This window comes from Camelus dromedarius, chromosome 26, assembly GCF_036321535.1.
Source record: "Camelus dromedarius isolate mCamDro1 chromosome 26, mCamDro1.pat, whole genome shotgun sequence".
Taxonomy (NCBI): Eukaryota; Metazoa; Chordata; class Mammalia; order Artiodactyla; family Camelidae; genus Camelus; species Camelus dromedarius.
The window spans coordinates 17,171,827-17,188,544 of NC_087461.1; the positions used below are offsets into that span (position 1 = coordinate 17,171,827).

Genomic DNA, 16,718 nt, shown 5'->3' on the forward strand with positions numbered 1-16,718 from the left:
AGAGAGTTCAGGATTCAGAATAAGAGCAGACAGTCCGACTCGAGCTAGAGACTTCATTTCTCCACTTTGGTAGAACCAGTGCAAAACGTGTGTGTCTTACTGATAGGAGTGGTGGGGGTCCAGAACCCATGGAAGAAGATGATTCACCTGGAATCTAGTCTGAAGAGAAAAAGAAAAAAGCCTCTTCCTGTATAGCGCACTATACTATTGTAGTAACTGCCCATTTTCCACCACCAGCCCCCATTAAAGTGTGAAGAATCACCTCCATCCTCAGAGAGTAGGGACGAGGTGGCATATGGTAATTATTTGGTAAATAACTGTCCACTGAACAAGGGGTAAAAAAGAAGGGTTAAAAAAATAGATCTTCTCAATAAGAAAGAAGAAACACAATGGGATTCAATTTAATGAGAGTCAACAAATATGGGCATCTCGGGGAGAGGGTGTAGCTCATGCGGTAGAGCGCATGCTTAGCATGCACAAGGTCCTGGGTTCAACCCTCAGTACCTCCTCTAAAAATAAATAAACCTAATTACCTCCCCCCACGCAAAAACAACAAACAAACAAACAAAACCAAGTATGGGCATCTCTTTTCTATACTGGAGGCGCCAGGCAAAGCACAGCATACAAGCAGATGAAGTCCTGACCCTACAGAGCCTGGACGGAGCAATAAAGCGGCGAACATGAGGCTGTGATCAGAGCTTGATGTATGAAACTTAAGTTTTGGAGGTGGGGCTGCTTTAGGACAACTCTGTCCAACTATCTCTTGATGAATGATCAGAACTGCCAGACCCAGATGAGGACAAGAAGAAAGTTCCAGCCTGAGGTTATGGCAGGGAGAAGAGTATAGAGCAGGCAGGGGCAGGGAGGAGGAATGCCAGAGGTGCAGGTGGGAAAACAATGCAGCATATAATGACTAAAAGCGTAAGTTTCGATTCAGACCTGGATTTAAAGTCTGACTCTTCGTCTAAGACAGAAGTAAGTTAATCTCCAAGACAGTATTTCTCAGCTGAGGGTAATTTTGCCCCCTAGGGAGTATTTGGCAATGTCTGGAGATATTTCTGATTGTCCCAACCCTGTGGGAGGAGAGTGGGATGCTACCGACATCCAGTGGGTTAAGGTCAGGGCTGCTGCTCACCAGCCTACAGTGCACAGGACAGCCCAGAACAAGAATTATCTGGTGCCGAATACTAATAATGCCAAGGATGAGAACCACTGCTTCAAGACTTAACTGTAGTGGGGAGGGTATAGCTCAGTGGTAGAGTGCCTGCCTAGCATGCACGAAGTCCTGGGTTCAATCCCCAGCACCTCCATCAAAAAATAAGTAAGTAAACCTAATTACCTCCCCCTAACCTGCCAAAAAAAAAAAAACTTATCTGTAAAACTGTCTTAGTGATACCATGCTTTTCTTGTGAGAATTAAATGATTTAATGTATATCAAATACCTGTGTTATTGGATTAGAATATTTAATGTATATCAAATACTTGTGTTACCAGATCAGAATACCCAGACGCTGAGACATGGAGGTTTGCAGCAAAGAGAGGATTAGTCACAAGACAGACGAATCTTGGAGCCACCTCGCTGAAGGCAACGGGATTGGAAATACGTGTGATAATCCACATTCTGCTCAGGCATAACTCAGCCACTGGCCTCTGAACTTTTAAAAGGTCTTCCAGTGGAAACTCACGCATGCCCACTTGAAGGATCAGTGGTCCTATCCAGTCTTTACAGGCTCAGATCACACCAGACACAGCTGATACCAAGTTCCTAGAAAACAACTCGAGCAAACATCTTATTGTTTAAGCTATGTCCTGCTTGAAGGACATGCAAGTCTTTTGCAGTAACAATTAAAATGACTTTGATTTGGTTACAGGTGAAATGGATTTAACCAGTGACTATCCATGGTTTCATCTGCCATACAGCATATATTAAGAATGAGAATAAGAAAAAAATGAGGAGGAACACTAAAATGGAGAGGGGAAGACGCTGAAGACAAGTTTCCCATTGCGATTTTGGATCAAGCATTCATTTGCAGGGCATGGAAAGCCATCTTTTGCATTGATTACTGATCATAATATGACCCGGCACTGGATTTGCTGTAGATCTGAAGTAAAACCCTGCAGGAGCAAACTGGTATCAGCTAAGACCCCAAAACCATCAGTGTTGAGAAGGTTCACCCCCATGAGAAGAAAGAGGAAACATTTTCAGGGTTGTAATTGGAAGAGTTGCAGGGTTTAGGGGAGTCCAGTTTTACCTGAATCCAACAAAATGGTGTAGTCTGTATTTAATATTGGAATTGGGAGAAGAGGAGTTGCCTCTAGTTTTTTTTTTTTTTTTCTCTTCTTTCACTTTTACAGTTGCAAAATATTATCAACTCAAATCTGAGAGGAAAAAAAACTGAAAGTATTTGTTGACCAAATCAAAGTGCTTCAATTTTTATTTAAATTTGTGTCTTTTAAATCTTTATGTAAATCATTCTATGATCTTTATAGGGTAAAAAAAAATTGTGACAAAAAGAAAAAACACATAATCCAATCAATCAAAAATAATTATAATTTCCTTATCAAGCATTCCTTCAGGTATTTTCTGTGCATACATAGCATTATGTACACCTTTTAAATAAAATCAGATCATCTCAATCAAAAACTTTGTAACAGTTTTTAAATTTAATATTACATCTTAAATAGTTTTCAGTATCTTTGTTTCATCTGTATTAGCTTGTCAAAATATAAAGTTTTTTTTCTGAATTATGAAAAGAATAACCACTAAATGTAAAAGAAATACAAGCAATATGGAAGCATATAGAAAAAAGGAAATTGGCATAAACACCTAAAGAACAGAAAGTTCAGAGGTAGGATGGGCTCAGCAGTGTCATGAAGACACTAGAGTCACATGTGAATCATTGAAGTTAGAACACTCCCTCATACCATACACAAAAATAACCTCAAAATGGCTTGAAGATTTAAACATAAGACAAGACACTATAAACCTCTTAGAAGGAAACATAGGCAAAACATTTTCTGACATAAATCTTAGCAATGTTCTCCTAGGGCAGTCTACCCAGGCAATAGATATAAAAGCCAAAATAAACATACAAGATCTAATTAAACTTATAAGCTTTTGCACAGCAAAGGAAACTATAAACAAAACGAGAAGACAACCTACAGAATTGGAGAAAATATTTGCAAATGATATGATTGACAAGGGTTTAATTTCCAGAATATGAAACAGATCATACAACTCAATAACAACAACAAAACAAAACAAAACAAAAAAAAAACAAACCCAATCCAAAAATGGGCAGAAGACCTAAACAAACATTTCTCCAGTGAAGACATACAAGTGGCCAATAGGCAAATGAAAAAATGTTCAATATCGTTAATTATCAGAGATCAAATCAAAACTACACTGAGGTATCACCTCATACCAGTCAGAATGGCCATCATTAAAAAGTGCACAAATGACAAATTTTGGAGAGGGTGTAGAGAAAAGGGAACCCTTCTACACTGTTGGTGGGAATGTAGTTTGGTGCAGCCATTATGGAAAACAATACGGAGATTCCTCAAAAAACTAAAAGTAGACTTACCATATGATCCAGCAATCCCATCCCTGGGCATATTTCCAGAGGAAAATCTAATTTGAAAAAAATACATGCACCCAAACATTCAGAGCAGCACTATTTATAATAGCCACGACGTGGAAACAACCTAAATGTCCATCAACAGATGACTGGATAAAGAAGTTGTGGTCTATTTATACAATGGAATACTACTCAGTGACAATAAAGAATAAAATAATGCCAGTTGCAGCAACTTAGATGGACCTGGAGATTGTCATACTAAGTGAAGTAAGCCAGAAAGAAAGAAAAATACATATGATATCACTTACATGTAAAATCTATACAAATGCCACAAATGAACGTATTTACAGAACAGAAACAGATTTACAGACATAGAAACAAACTATGGTTACCAGGGTGGGAAAGGGCCATGGAGGGATACACTGGGAGTTGGGGATACTAATTACTATATATATAGAACAGATAAACAAGGTCCTACTGTATAGCACAGGGAACTATATTCAATACCTTGTCATAGCCCATAATGAAAAAATATGAAAAGGAATATATACGAACAACTGAATCACTATGCTGTACACCAAAAATTAACACATTTCAATTTAAAAAAAGAAAAAGAAAAGACACCAGAGGCTTTCTGTTTGTCGCCTCTACTCTGCTGTTTACTGGCTTCATCTACAAGCTTGTTCTCCTCATAGTCACTAGACGGCTGCCAGTGGCAACCAAGGCTATGTGGTCCCTTCTTTATGTCCCCCTGCCATGGAATATAAGCTTGTTCTTTCAATTTAATTACATCGACCTGTGCCATATGCTCTCCCTGACCAATAAGTCACCAGAGCAATCTTACTCACTGATGAGCTGGGACTGGTGGGTACGGACTGGTGGGTACACAGAGCCTGGAGATGGGGTCAGTTTGTTCTGAATGCATGGCTATGTGGAGGAGGGTGGACACCTAAACCAGTGGGAATTCCATCAGGAAAGAGGGAAGAAGGATGCATGGTTACCTAAGCGGTCGGCAGTGTTCACACTTCCCTGGCGATCCAAGTGCCTATAGTCTTTCCTATCTGTTGATTTCAAACAATATTTGCAGCTTTATAAAGCTCACTTAGCCTCTCCCCAGAGGGAGGCAGGCAATGAGGAGTCTTCCAGCCACTGCATACACTGTGAAGTCCTGGATTTCTGCGAGGTCTGCAGTCCTTACCATTCTGTTATTTTGATCAAATGTCGGTTTTTAAGTTACTTAAGCATAGAAGCAGTTTTCTGAAATTTTCTTCCAAAGTAAGCCTTTTCTTTATCTTAGGCATTTTGACCTCCTGTAACAAAGAACAAGCCTGACTCCATATTGAATCTATTCCTAACCTTCGTGCTCTGTTGCCTGTGCTCAGTCATGCTGGCTCTGCACTTTTGTAAAAGAATATTGCCTATAGCCTGAAATACACAGGAGAGACATTCTCAAGGCTCTGACTTTTAAAAGTAAAACACTTCTCCATTCACAGAGAGTTAAAAAGTTGTAAACCAAAAAACAATTGTCTTGTTGGAGGATTATAGCAACGTGACCAGATCTATGTGGATAGCTGCAAGAACAAAGGATTCTGACACCAAGAAGTTTGCAACAGCCACAGCCCCTCCCCTTTGAGTATAAAAGAAGCCTAAGATGGTTCTTTGGGACACTAGCCTACCACCTTCTTGCTCTGCTGGCTTTCTGAATAAAATTGCTACCCCTTGCCCCAATAACTCATCTCTCCGTTTATTGTCCTGTCTTCTGGTGAGCAGCGTTCACTTGGACTTGGTAACACTCCTTTCCTCCTCCTCCTTTTTTTTTTTTTTTTTTTTTTTTTGGTGGAGGGGCAGGATTATCACACAGACCCCAAACTGGGTTTCTTGCTTCGTCATTTTGAACTAGCGGCCATTCTACTTGGGCTGCTATTCACCCCCAAATAATATCCACCTGGTCTTTTTGCTCATCTCCCTGTTTGCCTGAACACAACCTGCATCCTCCCTGCAGAGTGTGAGGGAGGTGGGGCACGTATTAGCATCATTTGAGTCTGTGGGTCCCAAAGCTGCCTGAGAAGAGTTGGGAGGGGAGCAGTTCTACGAGCCATCAACGAGCCATCAACGAGCCATCAAAGCTGGGAACAATTTTCACATTCATTTTACTTTTGATTTGATTGAAACCCTTTTCTAGAGGTTCGATCCAGTGAATAGAGAGCCCACCCTGTCCTATGGATGGTGGTGGGTCTGGAGGTTTGGGTTTATCTCCCCTCTCTGGCTGTTCGAAGCTGGAGGCAGAGCCCCAGCAGAGCCATGTGACCACCTTGCCTGGTGTGGCCTCGGGCACTGTCCCCCACCCAGCCTGCTCTGTTCACAGCTGCCGGCTCCTCAGAGGAAACTTCTGCTAGCTGCTCATTTCTGGCCTCTCTCCCACCACCAAGACCTTTGACTGATGTTTGGCTTTCTGTGAGGAAAAAGGGCCCCGGGTGGAACATTCCAGATCTTTTTTCCTGCCAACTCAGGCCCCCATTTCCTGTCCCTCCAAAGTGAGAGGAATTTTTAGTGGGATTTTTCAGAAATTCTGCCTCTTCTCACCACGTCGTGCAGTTCACTCCAAAAAGGAGTTGTGGGTTGATTCCCAGAATTTTGTATCCATTTAGGCTTAATTGTTTTGTGTTTTGGATGTATCAGATGTTTTGTATTTAGATTTCTATTTCCTGAAGTCTGTGGTATGAGGTTGGGAAATTTTCCTAGATTCGTTGTTGGATGGTGTTTTGTTTGGTGGATCTTGTTTTATTCATTCCATTACTGGAAGCAGATTTTTGAAACCTGCTAATACATCCCTGTCTTTTATCTGGATGCCCGAGAAACATTTCACGGTTATACAGCATCCCAGTGCCATGGATGAAGCCAAATGTCCTTAACCAGTTTCCAACTGGCAAACATTAAGGTGATTTCCAACTTTTCATCATTATAAAATTGCTGCCAAAACTGCATGTAATATGTATGCGTGTCTCTGGTGATTTCTTTAGTAAATCATCACATTTTTCAATACTGCTGAGGAGTTCAGCTGTTTTGCCCCTGCTCGGCATTGTCTTGGTTTTTCAGTTTAGTGGTTCTAAATAAAACCATCATGAACACTCTTTGCCATATTGTGCAACAATCTCAGCACCTTCTCTTTCCGCCAGACCATATGTTGGCCCAGATACGCTAATCCCTCCAGCCAGCAACATGATTGGTCCACTAGGGATGTACATAACCCTTGTCCTCTCTCTTCCTAAAATGTACACCCTCTCACGGTCCATGCATCCTCCACAGCCTCTCTCAATATATTTCTGCATACTCTCTTTTCATTTTTCAGCTGTTTTTCTCCACACACTTCTGAAGTCGGGGTTCCATTTCTACCAAGGCTTTTGTCTTGTGAAGACCAGTGAGATAGAAGTAATAGCCATCTGCTCCTTAGTACTCTACTCCTCAAAATAAAATCTCTCGCACACCCTCACACATGCAGAAGCCCTGGTGTATTACTGTTGGAGGGCAGAAACCGATACTCTTGTGTTTATCAAACTGTGAAGACCACTGCCCCAAACCCCTCAGAGGGGCTCATTTCAAAATCCAGATTCCTGGACAGCGCTTCAGGTCTACTGATTCAAAAATCCCTAGGGGTAGATATGAGGAATCCGTGATTTATTGAGCTCCCTAATGATTCTGCAAATTATTAAAACGTGAAAACTTCTATAATGTATGAGGATTCTCATATCACAGCTCAACTCTGCCCCAGGTGACACAGAAACTCCCTTCCTATCATGTCTCTGTTTAAAAAAAATTTTTAGAGAAATTTGGGGAGGGGGTAATTAGGCTTACTTATTTATTTTTAGAGGAGGTGCTGAGGATTGAACCCAGGACTTTATGTATGCTAAGCACACGCTCTACCACTTGAGCTATACCCTCCCCGCCATCGTGCCTTTCAAATTAAAAATTCTATTAATCATGTTTCTAAATTGATGGTAACACGGACTCAACGTCCACAGACCCGAAGAGCACAGCGTAGTAGAGATGAGGATCACCGTTATCTGGTATGTCTCCTTCCCAGCCCCTTGCTGTTAGGTCAGGGCCATATGACCAGTTCTGGCCACTGGGCTGTGAGTCGGATTTAGTCACATCCCTCCACACTGTGCCTTTGCTCTGGTGCCCTTGAAGCCATGTGCTGAGGTGGCAGTGTCACAAGAGAGTGGAGCCAGTGTCAGCCTGAGTCTCTGATGGTCTGTGGAGCAAAAGTCCTGTCACCCTTCAAAGGATGGGCTGCATTAGCTAGGATGAGGTCATGGAGGTTTTAAGGTTACTTGTCACTGCAGCACAACCTAGTGTTGTTCTGAATAATAAAACTAAAACTCCGATTTCTTGTTCAGGCATCATGTATCTGAGTGTCTTCTGTTCATTTACAATTAAGTTTTAGTAAGTCTCCAGTTCTATAAATCTGTTCTTTATTAGAATAGTGACCTCTTAAAATCAATTCCTATCTTTATAACTATTCTACCACATTTGAATTTGTGCAAATGAGAAATGTGAGCAAAAGGAGGGTATTAAAAAACTTGATACCTTGGAAAATGTAAATGGTGCAAAAAAAAAAAAAAAGTCAGTCAGTGGTGGACCTCGAGAAAGAACCCAGAGCTTGCTCTGCCCCCTGGTTGACAACAATTCACATTCTTCTCACTCAAATCCCTACCACTGACCATGACAGTAAACCAAATGTCTCTTAAATCCAAAATGCATCTGTACTATACACAATGTAGACAGTTGGCCCCACATATCAGCAGGTCCCACATCCACAGATTCAGTTTGAATTCTGTCCACACTTGGCTGAATCCATGGATGCCGAGGACAGGCTGTGTGCTGTGCAATTCTACATAAAGAACTTGAGCACCCAGCAGGTTTTGGTATCCATCGCAAATACCCTGCAGATACTGAGGGAAGACTGTATTTAACTTGCTACATCACTGATTGTTGAGTCAGAAACCCTTTTGAATTTCTGATTCTTACTCATCAGGTCTTGGTTCAGTTCAGCCACGTCTGCTATTTTAACTCGGTGCCTTCCTAACCTAACCCTTCCCCCAGTTGTATACACAGACGAAAGAAGGACCTTGCATCCTTTTGCATCTCCTGATATTAGTTATTTGAGTCTCAAGGCTGGCATTTGTCCCTCTGCAGCTAACAAAGTATTGGGCAAAGAAAAGTAGGAAAAAGAGAGAGATTGGTGTCAAGAATTGCTTAGCTCTATTCTGTTCTTTTTTCTTCCTTTTCTCTTTTTTACTTTTATTTACACCTGCCTTCCTTATTTGTCTTCTGTTGGCATAGTCTCTGGTTTCTGCTTCCACTTGTTTTTGCCTTCCATGACTGATCATTTGGCATGTAAATTATTTAAACGCTTTGGGCGACATGCGTATCTTTCAGAATCTGATGCAATCTACAAACTCCTGGGAAAACTGGTAAGTAGGACTTTAAAACCTCAAACTAAGTAAACCCTGTAAGAATCAAATACTCTGTCCTCAACCAAAAGTCTCCAGTTCTTGTCTCTTAAATTATCCCTCTGATATCCATTTGTGTCCTAAAGACAAATGGCATTTTCTTACACTTTTTCAATTCCACTTTCTCAGTAACAGACTCTTGATGCTTACTCAGAAACTTTATTCGGGAGTCAGGCAGGGGTGGTGGAAAGAGCGTGAATTTTGGAATAACCTATGCCTGGATTAAATAGCGGCTTTGTTGCTTATCAGCCATATGACAATGGAAAACATATGGAATTCCTTGAACGTCTCTCCCCTCATCTCTCCTTTGCTTCTCTTTTGCAGGCAAGGTAAGAAGTGACGTAAGGATTATAAAATGCCTTTTGGCTTGTGGCTGTTTTTAGCACTCTCTTTGGAAAGAACTGGCTCTTAGCTCTCAGTGGCCCCAGCGTGAAATTCAGTGGGAACCCTCAGACAACAACGAAGAATGTTAAGTAAAATATGACTTTACTCTTTCATAAGCAAGACAGAAATCAAATCACACATGCTATGAATTAGAGTTAAAAGATTAATCTTGGTTCTTCTTTTCCTGCTTCTTCTTTGAGAGACACCTTTGCATAATTTGCTAATTTTCTTGCCTTTTTATTTCTTGTTCACATCATGCAGCATGTACTCACCATGCTTTCTTCTCCCTCATTACTTTAACATTATTTTTAAAATAAAAAACAAGATCCAAATGAATGTGAGCTTACATCCACCTCCTGCTGACACACTCACACTATTTTTGCTCTGTATACACATAAAGCCTTGTTTGATTCTAGCCAGACTAAAATGGCAGTGATATATTATTATTATTCAGGACTCCAAACCAAAAAATTCATATAAGACGCAAAGTGAAAGGTTTTCCTGTAAATATAAACAAGTCATAGAACCTATACTGTGTTCTAATATACCTCTCAACGAGGCTCAACTCCCAAAGAAAACTTTGAAGGGAAGTAGGAATACATTCTTTCTATAAAAGAGTGATTTCTTATGGTTTGAAGTGGTTCTCCCTTATTCTTCCATTTACATTTATGAGTTTAACACAAGTCATTCCAGAATGTCAGAATGTGGCACGTACTTTTGACAGCCCCCCTCCACCAGGGTGTTAAAAGAATTTGCGCAGGGGATCATGCCCCACCTGGAGGGGAAGCTTGCGAGCTGTACCCCCAAAGAAAGGGTGTTGAGTGCAGGGTAAACTGGATGGAGCAAGGAAAAACATTTCCAGGAAAATCACCCCTTCCTCACTTTGAGCCATGCTTTCAGGTTATCACAAAGGGACAGTCAATGGGACTGACGTATGGGGAAGGGGAAGGATTTGTTTCATTGAGGCTTGAGGGCGAGTATAAGACCGGAGGAGGTGTAAACTCAGGTACATCTGTCTTAGTCCCAGCTAGAAAGCCAATTCTTCACCTGCCCCGGGTGGATGGGTAATGGAGTGTCCTCTGAGCTGCCATCCAGAGATGTCAGAACAATGGAGAAGACATGGAGTAGGGAGGAGGTGAGCATAAACTTCCTTCTCTGCTCTTCCTCCTCTGAGACGGCTGTTGTCAGAGCTTGCCTGGTGGCCATGGACCAGCCCTGAGGCTCTAAACCACCTCATCACAGGTTAATGTGAATCCTCCACTTTCAGACTCATGGTATGGTGTGTCCTCCTTGCAAAAGGGCGTCCCAGTTGTAGTGAGCACTGTGATGCACCACCCAGACCCCCTTCAGGAACAAAGACCTTAGTTCCTCAGCTGTGGGAGGGTGGCCAGGAGCCAGCACTCAGCTGTTGGCCTCCTTGGCAATTGCATCAGCTGAAAAGAAGTGCCTCATCCAAGGTTAGACACTCTTCCCAGAGCCACCTACATCCAATGACGGGTTGACCAAGCCTCTCACTCACATGGGACAGCTCTGGGGGCCATCGTGGGTTCAGAGCCCAACCTCACCTACTGCCCAGTCCTAGTTTCTTCCCTACCTCTTCCTTCGTCAGGTGAGAAGCCAGGGCCACCCCTTCATAAATGTCCTACACAATCGCGTCCATCTTAGAGTCGGCTTCCTGGGGGAATCCAAACAGAGACACTGACGTTTGCTTCACTGTACAGAAAACAATAGCACACACTTTCAGAATCTTATAGAAAACTCTGTCTGAGATATGGTACAATTTCTTGAAAGACTTCTTTTTTATTATTATTTTTTTTAATGGAGGGACTGGGGATTGAACTCAGGACCTCATGCATCCTGGGCTCACACTCTACCACTGAGCTATAACCTCCACCTGAGAGATTTCTAATTGTTGACTGTTAATTGAACTAATGTTATAAGTTAAATGATTAAACTACTAATTGTTTCATTCTGTTTTGAAAATGACATTTTAAAATTGACGGCTTAGCAATAGAGGGGAGTGAACCTGGAGTCCGAGGGGGTATGTCAATTGAATAGGACATGTCCTTCAGGGGCTAAGCAAGATGGGACATCAGGAAATAACCCTGGTCAAAGGAGCCCCAGTTCATGACCATTAATTTAACAATTTTACAGTTATTACTTAGTTGAACTCTTGTCGTCTCCACTAGCAGCAGAGTGGAAAAATATGCCTTAGCTAACTTGCCTCAAATAAAACACCTTCCACCTGACCCCAGGCACCCAACAAAGACAGAAAGAAAAAAAGTCCCAACCCAAGACACGTGTGCTTATATAGAGAGGGGAGGAGAGGAAGGGAAGTTGGGTAATTACTGAGCAGTGAAGGTCACCTTAAGGGTAGAACTGATGTTGAGCACCAAAAATGGAAACAAAATGATCAACTCCTTTACCTCCAGTAGAGAAAATGAGGGAAGAAGGGGAAGAAGCAGGGAGAAAGAGGAAAGACATTTGGGGGGGGGGGGGGTCTGGAGAAATGCAATAGCAGAAAGTCCCTGATACATAGAAATCTAACTTTTGGTAAAATTTGCTATAATGTGTGTATAACTCTTTTGATAAATATCTGCTGTCTCCTGAAGAAGGTGTAACCACCAACATGTCTAATGACAAATGAAAAACAGAAAACCAGAGAGAGGTGCTGACTTTTTTTTTTAAAGTTTATTCTCTTGCTGATTGGTTTCCCCAGAAAGCAACTAAAATTGAGAAATAGCTACAACTGTTCTGCATTCGGCTCTGGGGAAAGAGAAAAGATGAGGAAGGAAGCAGATACAGTGTTACCAAAAGAGCCTGTGTGCAGTGTTAGGCTAAATTGGAAATTGTTCAGTCTTTCATCAGAAGGGAAAAAGAAATGTAAGAAGAAATAGATGAATCAATCAGAGAGAAAAGCAACGCAATTCTTATTACACACAGGAGAAGTTAAGCTACTTAAGAGAACTTATTAAAAGCACGTTTGTTAGCATATTCTTTTGGGAAGAAGTGGAAAAGGCTGCCTTTGAGTGTTCTCCATTTGATTATGACCTTGTACAGAATTTTAAAGGCATTAGTAAAGGAATCAGCAGGTTATCATCAGCCGCACCCCCCCCGACCCCCTAGGCCAATGACCAAGCCCATTCTATTCTGTGACTGAGGCTGAGGGTGATCATGGGTTATCTATTAAGGAGCCTCTAGAATATGTTTGTTTTTTTTTTAATATACTCCTAGCAATTTAAAAAAAAATTGCAGGTTGCAAATTTTAAATATTGTATAGCTGCAACCTCAAATGCAGTCTTTTAAGTCCTTATATTGGATTTAAAATCTTTAAAGTTAGAATTTTCTTTCTAAAAGCAATCTTAGCTCACTGAGTTTGGATGAAATATTTTAAACTTATGAGAGAGCTCAGGAAGGCAGGACTGGTACTAAGGTTGAATCGATTGGATTTGGTACGATTGATTAGAAGTGGGAGGTTTTACTTAACTTCTGATTATCTTCATGGGTGCTTTGTCTTCATTTGTTATTTAAATGTTAAAAGATCCCCAAGAAATCTTCTGTCTACAGATGAAATATCAGTTCTTTAATGTAAGGAAGACCATAGCTTACCCATCTCTTACCTTTCTTTCATGCTTAAATAGAATTGGGCACATGGAATGTACTATGGACACTTGAGAAATTTTCATTTATTGAAAAAAAAAAAAGACCTTTATAACGAAAGGACTATAAACAATACAAGTCAAGTATAAAGCAGCCTGAAAATTTTTTAGATGAGATTTGCATTTTTTAATCTGCTTAAATCTTTTTTTTTTTTTTAGCAATATTGGAATTTATTATTAGAATGCAGGTGGTTTTTTAAAATAAAAAATAACTCTCATGGAATGTCACAAAGACACAGGAGCCAGCTTGATGGGGCTCCCACAGGCCAGATCTGGGACAATTTGAGCCCCCAAATAATACATTATAAACCTTTGGGGAAGATAGTAGTCTAGGAGTCCATACTGATAATAACAAGTAATCAACAATAATAAGAGATACATGATGGGATAAGGGAGGCGTCTTGCTGAGGGCCCAGTGGTCCCTGTGAAGGCTGTGCTGAGGCCGGACATGCACAGCAAAGCCTGGGTCAGGCAAGGGTCATCAAGATGCTCTGTCCAGGTATGTTGATGGGGAACTTGGTGTCTCCCCCCCAGACTACTTATTGGTTTTAAGAGGGAAGAAAACTGCAGTTTTACAGAGTGGTGATCCAAATCAGCCTTACCAGTGAGGGACAGAGGACTGTCACGTGCCGCTAGAAGCGATCCTGAGATAGGTATGTTACCTACGTAGTATTTTGGCCAAGAACGCACACCTGCGTTCTCATCACATCATGAGGAAACCAAGCAAAAGCAAAGTAGGAATATTCTATTTAAAAAGGGGGTGGGGGAGCTGTATTTTTTTTTTAATTTTATGAAAAGCTATAGAAACGTTCTAGATTAAAAAGAGAGTAAAAAGCCATGAGAGCTAAATGCACTACTGCACTTTAGACTGAATCCTGTACTGGAGGGAAAATCCTATAAAGGACATCATTGATTTAAAGGAAAAAAGTGGAATGCTGATACCAATGATAGATTAGATGCAAGCATTGTGTGGTGTTACATTTCCTGAAGTTAATAACTGTATAGTTGTTAGGAAATAAACACTGATGTATATAATGAGCCTGATTATATAAGCCTGAGCACTGATGAAATAAAGAGCCTTCATGTATGTAACTTGCCCTCAAATAATTCAGGAAAAAATATTAGGAAGAGACAGAGCAAATAGGGTAAGATGTTAACAATAAGGGAACAATGTGGATGTTCTTAGTGCACTCCTTCTTATTCCAGCTTTTCTGTAAGTGTGGAATGATTTCTACACAAAAAAAAATGGAAACATTTTTTTAATCTATGAAACCATTTTTTACTTTGACCAAATTTTAATATGACAAATTTCAAACAAATAGAAAAATAAAAAGGAAACTATAATCAAATCTCATAGACTTATCATTTACAAAGAAAAGTTTAGTAACAGTTACTAGTCAAGTAGATTCCTGGATAGAGTCTGAAAACTTAGGGATTGTGAAGGTAGACCCATCGATGGACAGCTGTCTTCCTAGTGTTGACCAGAAACAAAAAGAATGCCAGATATTTTTCCTGCAAAGGTGAGTTTATTTGGGATCAGCAGAGAATTGCAACTGGGGGTCTGCAACCTTGGTGAGCTGCATGCAAGCCCCTGCACAGCGAGGGAAGGAGACAGCTTTTGTAGAGGGGAAAGGAAACTCCGAGGGCTGCAGCAAACAAAGAGTCCGTGGCTTGTCATTGGCTGAGTCCTTGCCAGGACCCAGAAGGAGTCTTTTCTCTTCCTGCTGGGCTATGTGGTCATCACAGGGCATGAGAGCGCCCCCTTCTGGTCTCCCAGCTCTTTAATTGAGGTTTCTGATGATTGTTGTTTTGTTTTGTTTTGTTTTGTTTTGTTTTGTTTTGTTTTGTTTTAACGCAGCAAGAGGGACATTGCAAGATGACATGGAAAGGCCTTGACGGCGAGCCTCTTGCCTGACCTCTGTTGGCCGCTGGTTGTGGAGCGGGTGTTCAGTGGACTTCATGGTGTGGATGAGTGAACAGATAACAAGGGGACAATATGTCCCCCAGAGCCCTGTCCACCCCCAGTCAAGCTTTGAGGCAGCACCATGGGTTCTAGGCTGTGACACCATCTCCTCTACAAGTTCATTCCTGTGCACTTAGGAAGAGGAGAACTGCCTTTTCTCACCTCGTTCCTTGTGGCTTTCCAATAGCTCTTCCAATCTATACGTCTTTGCTCTGGAGATTTGAAGTTATTCAGCTTCTCTATGGGTTTAGGGCAACAGAATTAATTGGCCAAGAGTCATAATTCACATATGTATTTTTTCATTACTAGGTCTTCCTCACTTTAATTAATGCTATCTGGCTCTGAATTCAGAAATTATTTTGGTCCTAAATTACACATGCAAAACAAAAGGGTTAATTGGTGATTTAGTCCAGGTCCTCTGAGAAGCAGATGTCTAAGAGATTTATTGCAGAAAACACCTGTGATGGATGATGGGGGGGGGGGGGGCGCAGGAGAAGGCAGTGAGAGCCAGCAGACCCTGATGCAGGTCTGATACCTGTGAAGGGGGGAAGAACAGAGGGGAGCAGGGAGAAGAGGGAGAGAAGGAGGAAGAAAGGAGTGAAGGAAAGCCATAGACTGCTGTGTGGTTCCAAGAAAATTTCAGCAGGGTTGAAAGGGAGTCCATGAGCCAAAGTCACCCATCAGAGGAGCCCCTGAAGTTAGAGCAGGCAGACAACTAGATATGAGCAGAGAAAGGGGGGCATGGACCAAATGGCAGGAAACCATACATCTTGTGAACAACTCGGGGGGGTGGTCCTTGGGCAGACAGAGAAAAGCAGGAACCTCTGGACTGATAGGAAACCACACATTTTGGGGTGACAAGTATCCTGGAGCCAAACAAATAAAGGTGGGACTCTCTGGAGTTCGAATGTAACCTTTTTCTCATTATACCCTCATTACAATAAAATTAGCCTTGCAGGTAAGAAGTACCCCTTACACCCCGACGCCATGACACTTCCTATCAAGACTAAATAAGGACAAAAACTCTTTCCCTTGGGAAGGTGGAGCTGGGATGAAAATCAGGAGATGTGACCCCAAATCCTTCCCTCCCCAATGAATATTCCGCCCATTCATTTTTATACCCTGTGTAACCAGCTTGTCAAAGAAACTCAGCACAGCTCCTCACCTAAGTCTGCCCACTCTCTGAGAGTGTCCTTTCCCTTAATAAATCTTTGCTTTGCCTTCTTGACTTCCACATGTCGTCTCTAAATTCTTTCTGTGAGAAAATAAGAGCATACTCTCCGGGAACACTGCCTCCCAGGAGTGGCCTCCTTGGTGCCCTGCTGTGCTCAGTCATGGCCAGAGCACCCCATAAGAAGCATGGCCTGGCTGCTAACACACCAGCAGTTAAGGCTGGAGGTCAGTGAATCTCCCTGCACTAGAAGCCCTGAGAGGCCTATTCTCACAACTGCAACAGACAGTAATTTGCATTATTTAGGCTTAGCGACCCCCCGGATTTTACCTGCAACAGTGGTCTGACCGAAGGCAAGTGTGGGGTTTAGGCCTTAATCATTTTCTTATTCACTTAACCATGAATAGGGGTCGCAGTCAGAGCATCCTAAATGGAGACCAAATTAAGGAT

General features: G+C 41.6%; 1 protein-coding gene across 6 annotated transcripts in view; it reads left to right on the top strand.

The window, feature by feature from the left end:
* LOC105096304 (kinesin-1 heavy chain) overlaps window positions 1-2,644 on the top strand; it is a 45,857-nt gene extending 43,213 nt beyond the window's left edge. For 4 of the 6 annotated variants that reach the window (XM_064479428.1, XM_064479425.1, XM_064479424.1 and 1 more), the window contains one exon: window positions 1,495-2,644. The gene's annotated coding sequence lies outside the window, so the exon portion shown is untranslated. The remainder of the gene's footprint in view (window positions 1-1,494) is intronic. The other 2 variants (XM_064479429.1, XM_064479426.1) reach the window with 1 other exon arrangement.
* The last annotated feature ends 14,074 nt before the right edge of the window (window positions 2,645-16,718 follow it).